This window comes from Ricinus communis, chromosome 10 (assembly GCF_019578655.1).
Source record: "Ricinus communis isolate WT05 ecotype wild-type chromosome 10, ASM1957865v1, whole genome shotgun sequence".
Classification (NCBI taxonomy): domain Eukaryota; kingdom Viridiplantae; phylum Streptophyta; class Magnoliopsida; order Malpighiales; family Euphorbiaceae; genus Ricinus; species Ricinus communis.
The window spans coordinates 1,263,673-1,285,633 of record NC_063265.1 but is presented as its reverse complement, the minus strand read 5'-3'; the positions used below and the strand labels follow the sequence as shown (position 1 = coordinate 1,285,633).

The window sequence follows — 21,961 nt, the reverse complement described above, 5'->3', positions numbered from 1 at the left end:
ACTCTTAATTGTTAATCATTAATTTGATATAGTTGAACGATTTCATTATACAATGATATTATTAAATGGATGATTGTGTCTTGGGAAATGTGGCTTTCGTAGAACATTCCACCTGATGGGTTGCATCAGGACCGCGTGCGCATCGGTAATGATCATGGATATAAGATTATTATGGATTTATGCCTTTGATCGAGCATTGCTCTGGTCGAGTTCGATTGATGCCGGAGTTAAGGTCCCCGATCGAGCAATACTCTCTGGCTTATTTGGAATTCAAGTGTTCACGGAGGTAAGGACCCTGATCGAGCTTGCTCTCCGGGGCGCTAGACTGTTGGATTAAGAGAGCCGAAAGGCTACTAGAATTGGGGTTTAGGGTTCTCTAGAGCCACTCGTCCCGAAAAGAAAAGAAACAAAGATATTTTTATTTATTTATTTATTTATTTATTTCATTATGGTATGATGACATCATGATTTCTGTTTATGTTCAGGGTTTGATTTATGGATTCGAATAATTAATATTTCCTGTGAAGACTGCAATAGTCTCTAGATTATTTGATTTTATCTCACTCCCGAGACTGATAGTCTCAGTTGTAATTTTTTTTCAGGTGATAGTTAAAGACCTTCGCCATCGCACATTCGACAGTCCGACTTCTTCTTCTTCAGAGTTTTGTAATTATCTTGTACTTCTATACTTGTCATTTTTACTCTAGAGTATCTGCAGTAGGAAATTTTAAAATTTATATAACTATTCTGACTCCTGTTGGTAGTATGATGATTTATTATGCAAGACAATTATGACTACTTTATATTTGATTAATTGTATATATGGATTTGCGGGTTGGTAAGGCTTACTACGAGTTTCGGTGGCCTTAAGCCTACCCATTCCCTAGTGCCGGTCACGGGCCCCCAAAGTGGGTCGTGATATATATATTATTTAATAAGTTATTTCTAAATTAAATAATTTTCTAATCCTAGAAAAAAAAATTATAATTATACTTCTAATATTATATTAACTAATAAGTTATTTTTATTCAACGAAAAACAAAAATTGGATATTTGGATTTTCTTTTGGCAAAATTAGATATGAGTTACGAGGATGCCACCAAGAAGATAGATTCTTCTCTCATATTTGACCACCGTATCCACTACTAATGAGAAGAGGAATGGTATATGTCTCATGTCTTAATTTTTCGTACTTTTTTTCTATTTACTCTTTTTTCTTTATAAATATCTTTAATCTATCTCCTTATCACTACAAAGTTATCGGAATGAAATTGTGAATTCTGCATTTTTATACATCCAATTTATAAACCTTGTTTTTATCAGTTCGAAAATATCAAAAAAAAAAAAAAGATTTGTCTATTCTGTCCAAAAAAAGGGGCGAATGCGCATTTGAAAATTTTGAAAAAAAAAATTCATCATCTTTGGTAAAATCAAGTCCATTTTTTACCAATAAATTATTACAAACTGTCAATAAATAATATTAGCGATGGTTTACTGACTATATTCTAGTTGTTGGTAATTTTATTATCAGTAAAAATTTATTAACTCTTATCGAACTGTTGGTAAATTTTATCGACAATTTACCAACTTAAATTCAGTGGTAAATTGTCAAAATATCTTGAAAACAACGGTTTATCGAATAAAATTCCATCGGTAGTTGACTTTTGAGTTGTCAGTAAATTGTTGTTCTACCAAAAAGATTTACAGAAAAACAATTTATCAATAGAGCTGTCGGTAAACCGTAGGTAAATTATAAATATTTTTTTCAAAATAAAAAATAGTTGTTGATTAAACCATCAGTAACTATTATTTAAATAATATTTAAAAATTAAAAAAACTATCAATAATCTGTCAATAATTTTTTAAAATATTTTTAAAAATAAAAAGAAATTGTTGGTAAACTGTTAATAATTCTTTAGATATGTATTTTAAAAAATAAAAAATCTGTTAATAATTTATGAGTAAAGTTGCTCTTTTAATAAAATAATTTAACAATTAGAATTATTAAAATTAAAATATAAATTAAAAACAGATAGAGAATGTACGAGAGATTATTGAGATTAAAAAATTAAAACTAGACTTCAAAACTAAAAAGTATAAAATAAACTTTAGAAAATAGATAGAGATACGGAGGAAGAGAAAAGAGTATGTAGACATAAAAAAATATTAAGATAAATTAAATCGAAGTAAAATTTAATAATTTTTTTAATTTGTATTAATACAATAAAGTTAAAGAAATAGAAATGACAAAGTATAATAACTAAAGAAACTATAAAAGTGATTTAAAGCATTCTCAAATTTCATAAAAAAAATCAGTATCTCTTTGATAAAAAAATTAAAAATTTCGAGTCTTAATTCTTTAATTTTTTTATGAGAGTAAAACTCGTTAGCTTTTGATATACTTCATTCTAAGTTCTTAAAGAATTAGAAGGTAAGATCATTAACCAAGCCTTTACTTTATCTTTCAATAAATAAAAAAAACACCTCATTCTCAATTGATTTTCATTAAGTCCAGATAATGAAAATGTATGAACTCTACATAAAGTTCTTTAATAGAATTAATGCATCATCACTACACATATAAAAAAAGAAAAGATATTAAAATGAATGTTCTTAAATTTATAAAACCTAAATGCATCACCTAGAACTATGTATAAAATAATGTTATCAAATATAGGACTTGAATAACCCTCCATAGCAATCTATCTTTCGGCTATTAGCTCTCCAGGTAGATTTGATATCATCTCAACTTCTTCTTTTGATTCATCTTCAACATTTTATTCAATTTCTTCTTCTTCTACTTTTAATATCACTCTCTACTTCTTGATCATCTTCTACTTTTTTAACTGTCAATCTCAAGTTATTGAGATTTTAAGTTGATGAACCATAAGATTTAGTTTCCCTAAGGCATATAAAAATTAATAAAATTCAGATCTAAACTTAAAATAATATTCAAAACTAAAATAATTAAATAAAAACACATAAATAAAATACAAAAACAAACACAATTAGAAATTTGACAATCAATTAATATAATAAAGATCTGAACGTAGTACTTTGGCAGCATCACTAAAAACTTGATGTCTTAAAATTAGTACTCGCAAGTGTACGAACAAAATATTAGTATAGGGGTAAAATACTCTCACATCGATCTCTCAAGAAACTAGTAGCAAATTTATTATATAAAATAATTATCAACTCAACAATACTAAAAGATAAATCTAAACACTGTAATCTAGTTTTTGTAAAAATAAGAATTATTAAATAAACAATCAATAAAAAAAGATAAAAATGCAAATGCTTTTAGAAAAACTATGCGAGATAAACGATATTTAGTCTTGCTAACTACTTTGTACTACCCTTGTTAATAGAATTAGAATGAAATAATAAATAATAGGTGTTCCTTTTTCCTTTAACTAAACAAACTAATGAAATAATTAGAGTTCCTTAATCAACACAGGTTATTACCTAGATGATGTTTCTAATGTAATAACCTAAATAATATTCATAACAATCATAAATATTGATTTGACATATGATGGTTAAACAATAATCATAACTGAAACTAATAAAGGCATGTTCAAAAGAAATTCATTTATTAAATAAAAAGGATTAACTAGGTTCATACAAAATAAAAACTAAACTAAATACCTAATAAGATCTAACCTAACATCTCTAATTTCATGATCATAGTAATTAAAGAATTAAACATAGAAAAAATAATAAAATGAAAACTCCCTTAAAATCCAAAAATATCTTCAAGGTATGGAGATGATTTTCAAACTTCAACACTAAAAAAGCTTCTTTTTCTTCAAGAGAGAATAACTAAAAAGATATAATAATTACTAACTAAGAACTGTTTGTAAAATCTAAAGTAAAAATTGATATATAAACTGATGTCGCTCAAAAGACTACTCCTCTAAATATATATAACCCCTTTTAGATCTAGATTTGCAGAGATATACAAAATGAAGAATAAATTATGATATATCTATCTAGATAAGTACATCCAGTCTCTCTTATTATCCCTTAGTCATTATCTTAAACTACATCCTAAATATAAATCTAGATGACTACAATATCCCCAGGTAAATAGTGAACAATAATTCAGTAAGTCCCTTAAGTCTCAGGTCTCGAGTCTTGACAATAAAACTTTAATTAAGTACTTAACTTTGCCATTTTTTTTGTTTTGCTATAATATATGTCATTTTTGTCCAAAACCACCTAAAAGTAGACAAATGCATATAAGTGAGATATTTATATATATTCATCAAATTATACATAAAAAATATATCATTAAAGCTTTAAATATCCTGATAAACTATGTATAATTTGACCCTTTCAATATATATAGGAAGGACTGAACAAGTAAGGCATTCAACTCAGACACTAGAAAACTATTAATCTTTTATTCCTCTTTAAGCCTTCAACTGAATTGATTGTCGCAGTGAATATTGAATGCAAGGTTCGATATTCCCTCTAGCCCTTTTTACTGCCCATAGGAGGAACAAGAGCATCTCTGAGTCTCATTATTTTTTTAAGTAAGTCATCAATTGGCATCGTTTTTGGAAAATTATAAATTTTTTATGAAAATAAACTTCTGTTGATTAGTTCTTAAGGAAATATGTCCCACCCAAGAAATACCCACACTTTAGAATCGCCACCACTCGGAACAGTTCCACCTACTCAAAAGCAACAATCACTTTTCGAGTAAATACCTTATGAACACGTGGCATTCATACCTTCTGGGTGGCTTATAAACATTCATGCGGAGGTCACGCAATAGGGATAAAAGAATCATATGTTGAAATAGGCTCGAAAAGCAGCAAAACAACATCTAGAGCAGCTCCTAACCGTGTGCCTCTAGCGGAACTGCATGGCCTCTATTCGGTTCCATTAGAGGAGTATGTAGCTAGCTTGCCCCTATAGCTTCAAGTCACGTACCTTATGGAACCGCATACAGGCCACGTTGTTTCCCATATAGTAATATGGCTCAAACTTCCTTTTTGGCAAAAATCTCATATTGTGAAGTTATCAAACTTTGAACAGTTTTTTAGGCTATAAAAGGCAAAGTTAGAAAGGATCTAGGGTATCAAAAATTATTGGAAACAATGAAAAGACATCCGTGCACAAGTAATTTGACGATTTTCAAGAGCAAACCAAGCTTATTTGGTATTTTAGTTAAGATCTTTTTTCTTGTGTAAGTCTAATAAACTTATATTTTGAGTATTTAGAGAGACTGCCCTGCACCTGCCAATAGTTTTTGGATCTCATGCAACAAACCTAGATTTTCTTTTATTTTTCTTTAAATTTGCAATACTGGAGAGTATCTTTGTCAGCACCCATTTTCCGAATCTAGATTTCGAAGGAATTACAAAAAATCCAATGATGAAAGTCACTGCCTTTCTCGAGTCTCGAGAGATTAAGGAAGGGAATAATTAGACTTAAAGTTATTTTCCATAATCAATTTGCACCCAATTGATTACCAGACTGAAATATTGGCCTAGGTTTTCTTTAGTTGCCTCAACAGGGCGTCTTCACTTGCCTTTGGCTCACTTTTATTTTCTTCTTTTCCTTTCTCTGATTCTTCTTCCTTTAGACTACTTGTTCATGTCATTATACACCCATCAACCTCAGGTGATACCCTCAACTGCCTCACTCATTAGCTCCTGGACTGCTATGTCAAATCCCTCCATATATCTAGGGGTCCTATTCTCCCTGTTGTCCCTTGGAACCAAGAAGGAGGGTTGAATTTGTGACTCAAATTACGGAAGTTAATGGTTTTAGGTAAAAATACAAGAAATTAAGGACAATATAAGGAGAGTAAGGGTTAGGAAAGATGACACAAGGGTTTATAGTAGTTTAAGAACAAACCACCCTACATCAACTCCTCAAGATCACACTTGAGTGTTCCACTATAATCACTAAGATTATAACCTTTGGTTTTTACAAGTTTATCCAACAACTTGGTGTTTTCAAGGCTCATACTAAACCTCTCCCTTAGTAAGTCAATTTCTCACTAAGTCCCAACGACTTTAGTCACGTGGCACTAATAGGGTGGCAGATATCTCAACGGTTACTGACATTGCATTAATTGCAAAAACTGCCCCCGGGCTACAATAGCACCTTTGCACTCGCCTTGTCCTCATCCAGAAGAGCCCTCGTGCTTCTCATTGCGCTATCGTCTGCCAGTTTCTACGAGTTTCTTGAAGCTTTGACACTTTGACTGCCAGGTGCCATGAGGTAATTGGCTTGCTGTCAAGTGGACTTTTTAATGTCTTGAAAACTTTTGGCCATGTGAAAAGCACCCTCACGCCTTTGGAAACACCCTCATGCTTTTGGGGTCTTTTTACAAGATTTGCCTCAAGGCTCAAGAATGTTTATCCTAAGCTTGGTTCCTTTTTTGTTCTGTCACATAGACACTCTGTCATGATGTTAGTGATATTGAATTTGGTTGTTAGGATCAAAATAGTGATTAATTGTACCTTAGGTCAACAATCTCCCCCTTTTTGATTTTGACAACCAAATTAATTAGAAATCCAAAATTGACCAAGTATAGATGTAGTTGAATAGTTAGGAACTAATATTCAAGAGTCAAAGGAACAATTTACGTAATCTATAATGGCTAGTTTTTTATTGAAATCGAGGAGAAGCACGGACGCGCCTGAGAAGCGCAGTCGTGCTTTCGAAAAAATAGTCATAATAGCTATAATTTCAATAAGTCGCAATTGCGCTGAGGAATCCCAAGCGCGCTTTTAGGGTCATTTCCAAGATTGCATACTGACCTATAAAGCGTGAGCGCACTCTTTGCAATTTCAAGTAAAAACATGCAAAAATGAATGAATGAACATGCACTTTTACATTGATCACATCATTTAATGTATGAGTATTGAAATACACAAAGATTAAAAGTGATCTAGTGCAAAGACAATTTCAATACTCAAGTTTTGAACAAGAATGAAAAAAGCATAAGTACAAGCATCACAAAATAAAAGAAAAACATACATAATTAGCACACATAGGAAAGAATTTAAGCTAAGGTGCTTCCATCTATCATTCCTAGTTCTCTTTTTATGAAATTCATTCTCTTCTCATTTAGAGGCTTAGTGGAAATATCGGCTAGTTATTTTTTGAATCAACATATTCTAGTGCTATAGTGCCATTTTGAATATGATCTCTCAAAAAATGGTGTCTATTATTTATGTGCTTACTCCTAGAGTGTTGAATAGGATTCTTAAAAAGATTTATAGCATTAGTGTTGTTATATTAGATAGGAATGTGATTAGCCTCTCTCCCATAATCTCTTACTTATTGCCTCATCCAAGAAATTTGAGCAAAATAACAACCTGCCGCCACATATTCGGCTTCCGCAGTCGAGAGAGCAATCGAGACTTGTTTCTTACTAAACCAAGACACTAAGCATTCACTAAGAAATATGGCAAGTTCTGGAGGTTCTCTTCCTATCTAATAAACTACTGGCATAATCGGCATCCAAATAACCTATTATGCTAAAGGATGTTTCCCTAGGATACCAAAGTCCTAAGTTCAAGGTTCCACTCAAATATTTCAAAAATCTTCTTACGGCATTTAAATGAGACTCTTTTGAACATGATCAAAATCTAGCATAAAGACATACGCTATACATAATGTCGGGTTTAGAGGCAGTTAAATATAAAAATGAGGTAATCATACATCTGTAGAGCTTTTCATTTATACTCTTACCATCCTTGTCCAATTTAGTTGTGACACTCATTGAGGTCTTGGTACTTTGCAACCATCCATCTCAAATTTCTTTCTGAGTTCTCTTGTGTACTTGGATTGGTTGATAAATATCCTATTCTTGCTTTGCTTGATTTGAAAACTAAGGAAGAATTTGAGCTCTCCCATCACATGCTCATTTCAAATTTCCTAGTCACACACTGAGCAAAATCCTTAAAAAGCAACTCATTAGTAGCTTCAAACACAATGTTATTAACATAAATTTGAACAATTAAAGTATCATGTTTATGTTTCTTTACAAAAAGAGTAGTGTCACCCTTTCCCTTTTGAAATTCATTTCAATTAAAAAAGAACTAAGCCTTTCATACCAAGCTCTAGGAGCTTGCTTCAACCTATACAAAGCTTTAGAAAGTTTGAAAACATGATTGGGAAAATTATGATTTTCAAAACCGGGAGGTTGCTCAACATAGACTTCCTCCTCAATGAAACCATTTTAAAAAGTACTTTTCATATCCATTTGAAACAACTTAAAGTTCATGTGATATGTATATGCTAAAAGCATCCTAATAGCTTCTAATCTAGCAACCAGAGCAAAGGTCTCATCATAATCAACACCTTCCTTTTGGTTGTAAACTTTTGCAACCAATCTAGCTTTGTTTTTAGCGATAGAGCCTTGCTCATGTAGCTTGTTTTTAAACACCCATATACAACCTATAATTTGGTTATCCTTAGGTCTAGAAATAAGTTCTCACACTTTGTTTCTCTCAAATTGGTTGAGTTCATCTTGCACATCAATCATCCAACTCTCATCATTTAGAGCCTCATCAATGGTCCTTGGCTCAATTTAAGAAACAAAGGCTAGATTATTTAAAGCTACTAGTTTAGAACAATTACTTACACCTTTTGATAATTCTCAAATGACTTGAGTAGGAGGATGATCCCTTTTGAAGTTCCAAGCCTTGGGAAGAGTTTGGGAGATTTCCATCTCTTGGGGGTCTCGAGTTGCATCTTGACTATGTTGATCTTCTTGAATTTCCTTTATAGATTGTCAGGTTGACTATAAATCTCGAGTATGGACTTCCACCTATTTATTGTACTTATATTTCCCGATGAACTTAGCTGCCATATCCTTCCATTCATCTCTTACTTTCTCCTTTAACTGTCAATACCACATGGCGGCGACGCTTGTTAAACACAGCTCAAAGTACTTGACTATCTGCTGCTTGGTCAAATTTGAGAACATCCCCATCCTATAAGAACTAAGAAAAGCATGCGGGTCCCTAGTCCCATCGAACTTCTACAAATTCGATAGGTTCACCTTTCCAATAGAAGTCAATACCATGGGGTCATAAATTTCATGTATTATCTCCCAGCCCTTCAGCTTCAGCATCTTCTCCATTCTCTCTAGCTGTTTAGCCATCTCAACGAACTTACCATTTGTTGCTGCTAGTGTAGGAACTGGCTGGTCTTGCTAGTATCTCATTGTTGCCGTCTACAAATTCATATTAATTATTTGTAGACCATTTTTCTTTTCAAATGCTGAAGCAACAAAATCCAAAGTGAGAAGGAGAGCTGGTGGAGCTAGCATGATAGCATGTTGGCGCCATTTCCTAGTATCGATATGAAACTCACAGCATTCACTATGTTTAGCATAGGTAGTTGTAGCTTTAACAATTCTATTTGTTGCTTGACCATTTCTATTAGGTTTTTGTACTTGAATTCTCATGGTTGTAACCTCTTCTTGCAGGGCTTGTACCTCTGATTACTGCTCTTCAATTTCTGCCATCTCTCTAACTAGTCTACACTCTCGCCTAACCGAAGCAATGATGAAATGGTTGCATTTAGTAAAAGGGTTAGAAATCTGTGAATGTGGGAACTCAAATGCATCTATATATGTATGTTATCTTCTTGATCGAATGATCACAAGGAGTAATAGGAAAAAGGATACTCTTTATTAAATAAAAGGATTCTTACATTGCCATAAGCTTTTCATAGGTAAAAGATTGTTAAAGAGTTCTTTATTACAAAACGAGTAAAAATCCAGAGATGACATAGAGATTACAAAAGAAAATCCCTCATGAGCCTACCTAATCGGAGTACTCCGACGCCTCCTTATCAAAGATCGAATCCTCGGTGATTAGCTTCTTCCTAATGAGAGACTAAATGTCCTTCTTCAATTGTCAGTTGCATGACCAAAAGTGCAAACATGCAATACTCTGAGGTTTCATAGTCAATGATGGTGGGTACTCTCCTAACTAGAATGGTCCTAGTGGGTAGTAGCCCCTTGCTTGGAGGTTGCAAAGGATGTTGGTGTATGAGACTAATGGTCGTGCATTCTTCTTTTTCTTCTTGCTCGCGGCACTAGGTTTGTACTTGGCTTTTAAGCTCTACCTCTATTGGGCTTTCTGCCTCTTTCTCTTAGCTTTCTATTCAAAGGCCCTAGCCACGACAGTTGCAACCTCCTTGCACTCCTTCTCTAGAGTGCTAGTGACCTCGTCGAGCTCATTCGACATGTGCCCAATAGTTCGAAATAGAGCCTTCACTTGTGACTTAAGGATTTCAACCTTGTCCTTTAGGCTTGTGAACTCCATCCATGTCTCAAAATCCATAAGCAGCTATTGGCATTAAGAAGATAAACGGTTATAAGCAAAAAGGATTATATGTATGTATGTCATGCGTGCGAATATAAATGCATGTTCATATGATGTATGTCAAGTTGAAAACAAGAAAGGTTAAGAGCATTTACAGTAATCGCACATCAACATGTAAACACATAACAAAGATTTTTCAAGCCTTCACATAGCACTCGCTTTCATTCACTATTCATGGCTCAATTTCATTCTCCCCTCGACTTAATCGCCAATGGGGGGCTTTCATGTTCGCTCTCTTTCTTCCTGTACATGACCACCACTTTCTTAGAAAACAACTGATACACTTTCCTGATATTCGATAAGAATAGAATAAATGCCATGTCGTTTAGTGGGAAAAGGGTCAATTATTTTAGAAGAATTTCATGCTCGTGCGTCGGGAGATTCAAAATGTTAATGAAAAATCTAGGAATTAGGCATATGCTCACCTGTCTTTTGATAAGTCTCCTGAGGTTTATCAATCGAAGGTTGCTTTAGGGTCATACAAAAACTAGAGATTCTTGATTGAGCTAGTGGGCATTTGGCTAATCTCAAGATCTTCCATCAATATTCTAGCTATCATGCAAGCATATGGTAAATCCTTTGAGAAGGAACTAGATTTCATAACATGACCAAAAACCTGGGATAATAAGGCTAAGTTTCCCTTGGCAAGGATACCCTTTTTGTACTTCGGAGAAACTTATCCCCTTTTTTAGTTTAGTGAGGAATTGTGTTGGCACTATTCAACAAGATAAGTTATTACCTCTTTAATACAGGCCAAGGATGGTGATTATCGTTAATGTAAGTCATCTTTTATTCAAGTGGAACATGGATATCCTTCACACTGAAGCCATCAAGAATATAGGCCCTTCCTTAATTTTAATGCAAATGCAATGCAGAGCTAAGGCAATAATGTTAGGAAAGGCAAAAGCTCATACATTCCTCGGAGTCAACTTCTTGAGTCTCTGGTGGAGTTGCCACTGTTAGTGATTGGGATCACTGCTGGTCCAAAGTCTGATTTTTGTAATAGGCCCGTTTCGAAATGAGCCGTTTGGTTGAGGGCCCTAAGGGATTATGAATCGCCTTAAGACCAAATAGAGAATGAGTCGCCACCTGATAAGATCGAGACAATTTTGAGAGTGAGCATGGTCGCATGTATATGGAATGGATTATTAACTAATAAAACTAAAAGGTAGGAATACACAATTAAGGAAGTTGATTTCTGAATCCATCTCTAGATGTGGCGATGCATACTTAAGGAATCTAGTCATGCCAAGTAAGTAGTAAAAGTGTCATGGTGATTTACCTAGGTGGTGACTGCTTTTCTTGATGCTAGTCTCTATGACTAGTTAGTGTAATTCCAATTAGGTAGGAAAACCTTGTAGTACCGTAGTCGCTAAGGACACTTTGGTGCACCCCCGAAAATCGTCATGCACAGTGGCAACTCCAATGAATATAAGAGAAACTGATTCTAGTGTGTTCTTACCATTAATTTTATCACTTAATAATCTATTCTTGCATCACTACACTATTTTCACATATTGTGCACATTGATCCCTATTTCCCTTATGTCATCGGTTAGTGGTTTGTTAGCTCCACTCGAGCCTTGGAATTACAATACTGGCTAACCATTAGTCATAAATACATGTAAATTTCATTTGTCAAACGCACCATTGAGTTGGGAGATGAGCAAAGGAAGGATATTCGATTTATGGGAGCCTTTATCCTTACTTGAGGCTCAGCTTATGGTAATAATAGTTGAAATCTCGATTGGGTACCAATTGTTTGATGTTTGAGGTATTTTCCCTTATAAGAGTTTGAAACTCATATCTTAAAAGGCCTTAGCCTAAAATATATAGGCTTTTCCCTTATATTGGAGAATATTACCTTGTCTATTTATTACTTTGAGAGTTATTGGAAAGCACGTTGGTACTTACTATCCCCTGTTGATAGTAAGCCTAGACCAAAAATCCCAAGAAAAAGAAAGTCATCTCAAACCGTGTATAAGAGTAATAAGGTTGGGAGGAATGATAATATAATGCCTTGCATATTCTTTATCTTTGTTGTGTTTGCTAACCTATGCATTTCACCTACATCATATACATATCATGCATTGAACATGTCATACATCATACTAACTCTTTCTTTGAAAGTCATTTTAGATTATCATCCTTAGTTTGGATAAGACATGAAGGGTATCAAGAGGACCCATTTCACTAATAATAATAGAGAATAGCCTAAGAAGTAGCACTTCTGAAGTTGAAATAAAGATGGCCTACCCACAAGAAATGATGCTATTAAGACTGCAATCATAGCTGACCTAAAAATTATCGTCTGAGAGGAACTCCAACAAGCTTTGGCTAAGATTCTAGGACAATAAACAGTCCAAAAGACTACTACTGCCTTAGCAACTACTACTCATGGTGTCGAAGCACGTGGTGAGTACCTCTAGAAGTTAGATGACTACATATTGTAAGAAGCTAAGGAGTCTGCTCTTGCTCCAAAAGCTGTTATGGAATCTGAGATTCTACATAGTCTGACTAAATGGCTCGATAAGATACAAGATATATTAAAAGATCAAGGTTAGATTCAACCTATGATTTCAATGAACTAATACTAATTGAAGAAGACAAGTTGCCTCCCAAATTTCTCATGCATGAAAGGCAAAGTTCAATGGGATTGTAGATCCAAAGGTGCACATGAAGCAATTTGATACTATCATGAGTATTACTCATTTGGCTAGGACCCAAATTATCAAGCTATTTGTACTTTCATTAGTAGGGCTAGTTGTGAACTGGTACCTTGGGTTAGAAAGAGCCATAAAGTCTAATTGGAAAAAGCTTTGTGATGCTTTTTTTGCAGTAAAGTGCTCACCTAGAGGTCTCTATAAGGGATTTAGAATTGACAAAGCAAAAACCCAATGAATCCTTTTCTGACTTCTTGGCTAGATGGAGAAACAAAGCAATTTTAATGAAGAACAAACTTATAAAAGGATCAAAATTAGTTTGAAATGTTCTCCAATCTTAAGTGGAAAAACTATAAATGATGAATCCCAAAACCTTTATGGGCTTCCATGATGATGGCTTATAAGTAGTGAAAATTGAAAATACTAGAGTTGGAGGGTACATGAGAAACTATCAAGCTAGAGAAATTGAAAACCTACCATTTAAAGATGATAAAGCCTCATAAAATTCATGATATGCATTGTTTTATACATGTTTATATGCCCAATTACTTCCATTTGTGTGCATAGTTATCTTGTTTTATGCCAGAATCACTCGTGTTTTGGTTCCTTTCATGTTTCAGGTGATTATCGATCGACATTATCAGTAGTCAAGAAAAATACGTGCAAATACGGACCAGAATCCATCAAAATTGAGCAAGGGCTACCATTTCAAGATTGAGCACGGCCTGGACTCTGGCCGTGCTGAACCATCAACATTTGACCCTTAAGAGTGTCATTTTAGCACGGTTTTCGAGGCCACCACGGTCTCCATCACGTGCCGTGGTGGCTCAGCACCGGCGAGGGCACGGTAAAAAAAAAGACCAAATTTTTAGGACTCGGAGGTCCAGCACGGCCTGGACTCCGCCCATGCTTATTAGCACGAGCTTGACCATGACCGTGTTGGGACAATTATATAGGCAAAATCGAATTATTTTGCTAGGGTTCGATTTTCTGACTTGATTTTTCACATACATGCACGAGCCACCCTTTTTCAGAATTCGATATTCGACTTTGGGAGACTAATTCGCCTATTAAAGGACGGATTCGGTTAGTTTAAGCATCACATTGAAGATCAAGAGTGGATTTGGAGGCATTTAAGAGGCAATTTGAGGTTCATCATTCAGATTTGGGGATTTAGGGCTGTTCATCTGACTTGAAGAGGAAGGGTGTATATGTTTTCAATTTGCTTTTCTGTATTTGTTCCTTACTTTGTGTTACTTATAAGCATGAGTAGCTAGAACTGTTGAACCCATTGGGGTTCCTTTGTGGTTAGATTGCATTTAATGTTTATGAGATTTTGATTATCAATGCTTGTATTCTTCTTGCTTTCATTATTAATAAGAAATTGCATTATTCATGAGACATTGTGAATTGTGATATTCATATTGCTTTATGTAATTGACAAGTTCATTTAGTAATTGTCACAACCCACTTTGGGGGCCTGTGACCGGCACTAGGGAATGGGTAGGCTTAAGGCCACCGAAACCCGTAGTAAGCCTTACCAACCCGCAAATCCATATATACAATTAACCAAATATAAAGTAGTCATAATTGTCTTGCATAATAAATCACCATACTACCAACAGAAGTCAGAATAGTTATATAAATTTTAGAATTTCCTACTGCGGATACTCTAGAGTAAAAATGACAAGTATAGAAGTACAAGATAATTACAAAGTCCGAAGAAGAAGAAGTCGGACTGTCGAATGTGCGATGGTGAAGGTCTTTAACTATCACCTGAAAAAATTACAAGCGGGGCCTCGGTCTAGAGTGAGTCAAAATCAAATAATCTAAGGACTATTGCAACTTTCACATGATATATTAATTATTCAGAACAATATACCAATTTCTGAATATAATTGCAATCATAATATATAATCATACACCATAATAATAAAATGATAAAAGAAGAAAGTGTAAATAAATAAAGACATTTTTACTTTCACAGGACGTGTGGCTAAGTAGAACCCTAACCCCAAATTCTAACAGCCATTTTGGCTCTCTTAATCCAATAAGGCGAGAGCAATGCTCGACTAGGGACCTTACCTCCAGTCTGGTCACTTAAGTATCCAAATAAGAAATCTAGTAGCCATTCGGCTCTCTTAATCCAATAAGATCGGTGCCCAGGAGCAATGCTCGGGGACCTTACCTCCACTGGTCACTTAAGTATCCAAATAAGAAATCCAGTAGCCATTCGGCTCTCTTAATCCAATAAGACTGGTGCCCCGAGAGCAATGCTCGACCAGGGACCTTACCTCCAGTCTGGTCACTTAAGTATCCAAATAAGCCGGCGCCCCGAGAGCAATGTTCGACCAGGGACCTTACCTCCGGCAATTTACACAAATCAGAAAGCCATGCTCGACCGGGGCAAACCCATAAATATCTTATTACATGTCCATGATCATTCTGCGGTGTACACGGTCTGATGTAACCCATCAAAGGCATGTTCTACAAGCCACATTTCCCAATTCGCAATCATCACATATAATAAATATCATTATCTGATGAACTCATCCAACATATATCGAAATAAAGATTAAAGATTTAAGATAAAACAACGTGCAATTTGTGAGGGGAAAAATAATAACGTTTGTCTTATTATAACATACTAATAATAATATTTATATTACCTTCAATAATCCAGTGAAATTATTTATGTTGCGATACTAATAATCATATTAAGCACAAATTCTAAATAGCATATTAAAATCAGACTAGCAATAGCGCAAAGATTAAATGACTTTAACTCACAGATTTGATGCGTTCCACAGTCCGCTCATACGCCTCGGGTGGAGCTGGCGGGAAGGCTGAATTATCTAATAACAAAAGACATACAATTAATAGACATTCGAAAATTTTTCCTAAACTTAGACCCTAAGGTCGACTGCCTAGAATTAAATTGGACTCGAGGATTACCGAAATTTGTGAACCTCCCTAAATTCTGGATATTTACCCCGTAAAACGGGTCCAGGACTGCCAAAAACATATCAAACATGCTGGAATTTAATAACAGGAGCCGGGCCACAAGAATCGCATTAATATTTTCCCGACTCCAAAACACCACAATCCAAACAATTTAATTTGATTTATTTTAAACTACCCAACACAAGCAATTAATAGCCACAATAACTTTCTAATATTATAACAAAATTTTCAGAGTCTAATAAAATTATACCGAGTTAAAAATTAAAATATTCCAGCGTCAGAAAACCAGGGGTCCGGAGGCCCCCTGCCGATGTCGAATTCAAATCCGGGCGCCTCTGTGAAGCTCAAGTTGCGGGGAGTTCGGAAGTACAAGATTTTGGTAGGAAAGTGGCCGGAAGGCGGCGGATTGGGGCCGGAAGTCGCTGCTCACGCGACACTTTCCAAGAAGGATTTTCCGACGGAGGAGGGTTGCTTGGGGTTTTGGGGATGGGAGTCGGATTCCGCGTCGGTTTTGCGGAAAGGGCCGCGGAGGCCGAATTGTGATGGCGGCCTCTTGCGCCCTTCGTCGGTGTCGCGGAAAGGAAGGAGGAGGGAAGGCTGGCGGCAGGCGGCGGCGGCACGTGGGCGGTGCGGGGAGAAAGGCGGTCGGCGGGAGAGGAGAAGGGAGAAAGCAATCGTAGGGAGTGAAGGGGAAGGAAGGGAGGAAGGAAAAGAGAGAGAGGGAGGAGAAAAGGAGAGATTTTTTTTTTTTAATTTTTTTTAAATATATATATATATATATATATATATATATATATAATTATTATTATTACAACTAAGGGTGTTACAGTAATTGAAAATTTGAATAGCAAGAACTGGTTAATGATCACTTAGAGATAAGGGTAATTGACTAGCCGGATTAAGAATTAACAACTCTTAATAGTAGTGGATTTAATCTTAAGACTAACCTAAAATCAATCATTAGGAAGAGTTCCATCGTTTAGGTTCTTAAGTTTAGAGATTTGATGTTCTCGAGAGGGAAATCAAATTCAATTTAGAATCCGCTCACGGGTAATCACAATTGGTAATCAATATAACCTCTACCTTCACTAAAATTCAACTAGCTTAGGTCCTCTTAGGTTTGCTTTCTCCCTTGATTGTTTCACGAAATCTTTTTAGACTGTTTGACATTTAGTTAATCATTTAGCTTGCATCTAGTCATAGAATAGTAACTTCATCAATTTTGTTAAGGTTAGATAACATAAGACGCTACAGTAGTTCTAGGATCATCCTTTCCCGAGAATACGACCTTGATACTCGCCACTAGTGCTAGTCTACATCGATAGGTTCACTGCCTTAGATTGTAGCTATATAAATAGCCTATCAATTCAGATGTTGATTTAGAACGATTATATGATTTCGCTTCTAGCTAGGATCAATGATATAAATATGGTTTTGCTTATTTTATAATGTCCATCTTAAGGGCATTTTGCATTACAATGATTATTACATGAGCATATTTGACAATAATTCTACTTAAGTTGGTTTATTTAATCTGGGCATAAATGATAATCCTAGGTATATTTCTATTGCACATAATATAACTCTTAAAGAGAGAAAAAAAATGAGAGAATGAGAAAAAAAAGGAGATAGTATTTGATACACATAATTGAATTCAAGGTAATAGAATTATTCAACATATTAGGGGCAAGGCAAGAAGGTCGAGTTCATCGTCACCATAAAATAACAACGACGATAATAAGGACCCTCGAAGAAAGAAGAGATTAAAGATTAGTACTTTAATCCTAAAACATGCAAGGCCAATTGCATTTGACTTCAATTAAAAATTAAGTTCGAGTTATAAACTTCCATATCAAAGAAAGAAAAGATTATGCTTGAACATGATTAAATCTAGGGGGCAATAGGTTCACAAATCACTCTGAACCTTTTCGGATACTATCTTTGAAAAAAACAAAAAGAAAAGAAAGAAAATAGAAAAAATATAAAAATAAATCTTGCTAATTAGAAAAGCTTTATAAGCTAGTGGGGCAAAATTTTAGGTAATAAAGTGAAAAATATTCAACTAGAAAATTTAAAAAGACTAGTTGATAAAAAGGAGTGTTATTATGTGAAATAGAAAATAGCATTGTTTGTGTCCATATTAAATGAAAAAATTTCTATTAGAACTTTATTTGCAAATTATTTTTCATTGCTTGCGCAATACCAAAGGAAAAACAATAACAAGTAGAATGAGATATAGTAGAAGTAAGATCATTGTATTTCTTGTAGGAGAACCTCAGAATTTGTAGCACTCAAGTCTCCGTCTACTGGGAATTGATATTAAAATATAAGGAAACATGCAATGGAAGAAGTTTAAACTTTTTGTCAATTCCCACTAAGGAACTTATTGATTAAGATAGCCATAACACACAAAACAAGCAAAAGGTGGAGCAGCCTTACAAAGGGAGTTTACCACCAATTCCAATGAGTGCTTCTTAGTTTGTTAATTATTGATTCTTCAAGAATGATTGATGCACTTTAAAACTAATTATATATGTTTCACCTAATTCATGCCTCTATCTTCATATAAACATGAGTGATTCATTCGATTTATATATAAATTGTTAAGTAAGACCCATCAATTAAAATCGAGAATATGTTTAGATAATAGGCAACTTTGAGTGACTCCACAAATTAATGTATGAACAAAGTTCTCATTCCTATTTTCAATATGGAAGTCAATTTAATCATGTTATTAACATGTGACTTAATATTGAATGAGGAATCTGTTATTAAGCAGTGATTAAGGTCTCATGCTTTGGCATGAACATACAAATATCAAATATAAGGGTTTCATGTTTTGACATGATCATGCATATATCATACATTACATCTATAATATAAGCTAAACATGTCGAACTACTATGTATGATTATGGACTTTCTAAACTAGTTATCTCGAGCCATCCAAGATAATTAGATGGTCAAAACCTAGGTATTGCCTTCGTGATCTCTAAGTCTTGAAGCAATATCCCCTTCATCCCCATTTGGTGCCATATCTCCATCGGGATTACAAAACAAAATTTTATTTAACTAAACTAAAACTATATAACCATTACATAAGATTTAGAGAAACCTTAAGTTGCATTCAAGGGGAGTTAGATGAGAAAATAATTTTACAACCCATAGAAAATTAGAGAAAGAAAAGAAACACAATCCTTATTTCAAAAATACCAAATTAAAGCACTCAACCATTCAACACAATCACATTGGTCTTTAAAGTCCATAACCATCCATTATATGCTAAATATAATTATATTACACAAAGCATATAAAAAGAATCAAGATAGTATAATTCAAGTTATTTGATCATCACATGCAATTAGGATTAAATGAGGTATGGAGAATTAAAATAATTAAGTCATATTTAAAAATAAAAATTCTCCTTATTTTAGAGTGTAATTTTCGATCAAAATAAAATTTAGGATATAAAGTCAACATTTGACTAAATAAACTTCACTAATCCTAGTCATACTAAGAAACTAAGATTCAATCTTAGTTTAAGAAAGTTGTAGAGAATTAAAAATAATTAAATCAGATTTAATTAATAATTAACTTCTTTTAAAATATCCTTAATTTTATTTTTATGTCCTTTTAGGATACAAAGTCAAACATTAAAACATAAAATCAAACATATGTCTTAATTAAGTCAAACAATCTAGTTATAACATAAATTAATGAGAATTTAAATTAATTAAACTAAATTAAAAAAATAAAAATTCACTCATAATTTCTATAATTTTTGGCAATGTCTAGAATTTAGGATAAAAGTCAAACTCTTAATCTAGACAACTTTCTAGTCCAACTAGGATTCTAAAATTACAAGTCCTTGTCCTAAATGATTAATGGTACTTGTATTAATTAAAACAACCTTTTAATTATTCTCCTAATCATATTAGGACAAGTAATTATAATCCTAAAACAACTAGGATATATCTTAAGACAAGGAGTCACATGCCAACTAGGATACTTCATCTAGAAATCCCTCTAAACAAGGATGCTCCTTATTTAACAAGATTTAAAGATCTAACAAGGATAATTAATCACATTAATTCCAAAATAAGTTGAGTTCATCAAGATTCATCAAGAAAATTAAATTTTCTATCAAACAATTCAAGATAATCAAGATTCACATGGCAATCATCAAGAAACAAGACAACTATGCAAGGAACATGATCAATATTTAAATCAACCTTCAAGATTGCTTCAAGAACTCATCTTATGCATGATCTAGATATGATGTTCCTCGTCAAAAGGCTTGCCATTAGACCAAGAATCACAGATGGATGTGAATGTTGTACAACAACCAAGGAAGTTCTCCAACTTCAATCGACCTCTCTCCAAAGTCTTTAAGAGGTTAATACAAAATGGCATGCTCCAACTCATTATCCTTAAAAACCCACCTAACCTTAATTCACCTAGTTATAAACCCAATACTTACTGCAAATTCCACCATGCACCCAGCCACTATATTGACAACTATATCCAACTAAAGCATGAAATTCAAGACCGTATTGATGTTCAAAGACTGATCGACCCTGACCAACCCAGCACTAGAAGAAACTCCTTACAAACTAATGCAACATACCACTCCCAAACCAAGTGTTCATGATCAACTCTAACTTCAATGAAGAGGAGGTCATGAGCTCTTTCGAAGACATACCCCAACTAGAACTAGAACCAGAACCAAGCCACACACAAAGAACCTTCACCGAGATGGGAGTGCCACTTTCTGTGGTGTATCAACATTTAAAATGGAGCAGAAAATTCAAGTCCCAACTGTCGAAGGACAGTCCTAAACCTCACAATGGCCAAGCTATAATCTTTAAGAGCCTTTAAATTTGAATTTTTCTTGCTAATTCATATTCAAATTGAATCTATCTTCATTACCATTTCCACTTGCATTGCTTTTATTTTCATTATTCAACAAATCATTTTAAGGTTAAGTTTGGTTCATGGAATAGAATAACAATTTCTAAAGAATAGAATAAATATGAGTAAGATAACTATTCTTAGATAATTCTTACTTCACTTTTGATTAAGAGCTTAAGTTTATTATAAATAAATCAAAATTAAATATTATATATTAATATGTATGTTGTATTGGTGATGAGTGATGGGTGGTGTTATTGCTAGATAGTGGTGGTAACGAGTGGATGGATTGTTAGAGCATGCCTTAAAGAAAAAGAGTTGTCAGATGATATCTATTAATTTATATTGATGGCATATAGTTATACTAAAGGCATTGTTCAACTTTAATGGTACGAATAGTCGGGTATTATTAAGGAATAATCCAAATCTTTAGAGATGAACACCATGGAATGTAAACATAAATGTAAGAAAAATTATAAAGCGAGTTTATAATGATGAATCATTACATATATTTCTAAACTTTGTTCATAGTTGATGTTTGATCAAGAATTAGATATTGATCGTTGGATATTGATCATACGCTCGAGACTATCATAATGTCTTATCACTTACTTATGAAGTTAGCAATCTATCTCAAAAGGTTAAGGAATAAGGATTTCGAGATAAACATATGGGTGCTTGTTACAAGAACAAGTTCATTGAACATGACCCTTTTGAGTAGTCCATATGGAATTTACCCTAAGTGTCTATGGACAATACTCTTATGACAATATCATATAAGATGTGATCCTTACACTTGAGATAATAGTATATTATCTTATATGAGGATTACTATACTTTGATACTATCTTATGTTCTCCTATCCATGGAGCGCTCAAGTGATAGTCATTGGGTATACTAAGAGTCATATAAAGATAACCAGTTATCAATAAAGAATTCATTGCCTAAGGTAATATATCATAGGACCTTATCCTAATGATTCTTGATATGCTTTAATATAGAAATCCTTGGTCAAGGTTTTTGAATTAAGATTATGAAAAGTGTTTCATAGATCT

The 21,961-nt window shown here is 33.9% G+C and overlaps 1 long non-coding RNA gene across 2 annotated transcripts; it reads right to left on the bottom strand.

The window, feature by feature from the left end:
- Window positions 1–14,592: 14,592 nt before the first annotated feature.
- On the bottom strand, window positions 14,593–16,298 carry LOC125368665. Of its 2 annotated transcripts, XR_007214390.1 has the most exons (3): window positions 16,247–16,298; window positions 15,823–15,887; window positions 14,593–14,808 (listed from the first exon to the last, which is right to left on the bottom strand). It is a non-coding gene; the product is annotated as an uncharacterized LOC125368665 (long non-coding RNA). The 2 variants fall into 2 exon arrangements; XR_007214388.1 differs by lacking the exon at window positions 16,247–16,298 and having other exon boundaries at window positions 15,823–15,976.
- Window positions 16,299–21,961: the final 5,663 nt, after the last annotated feature.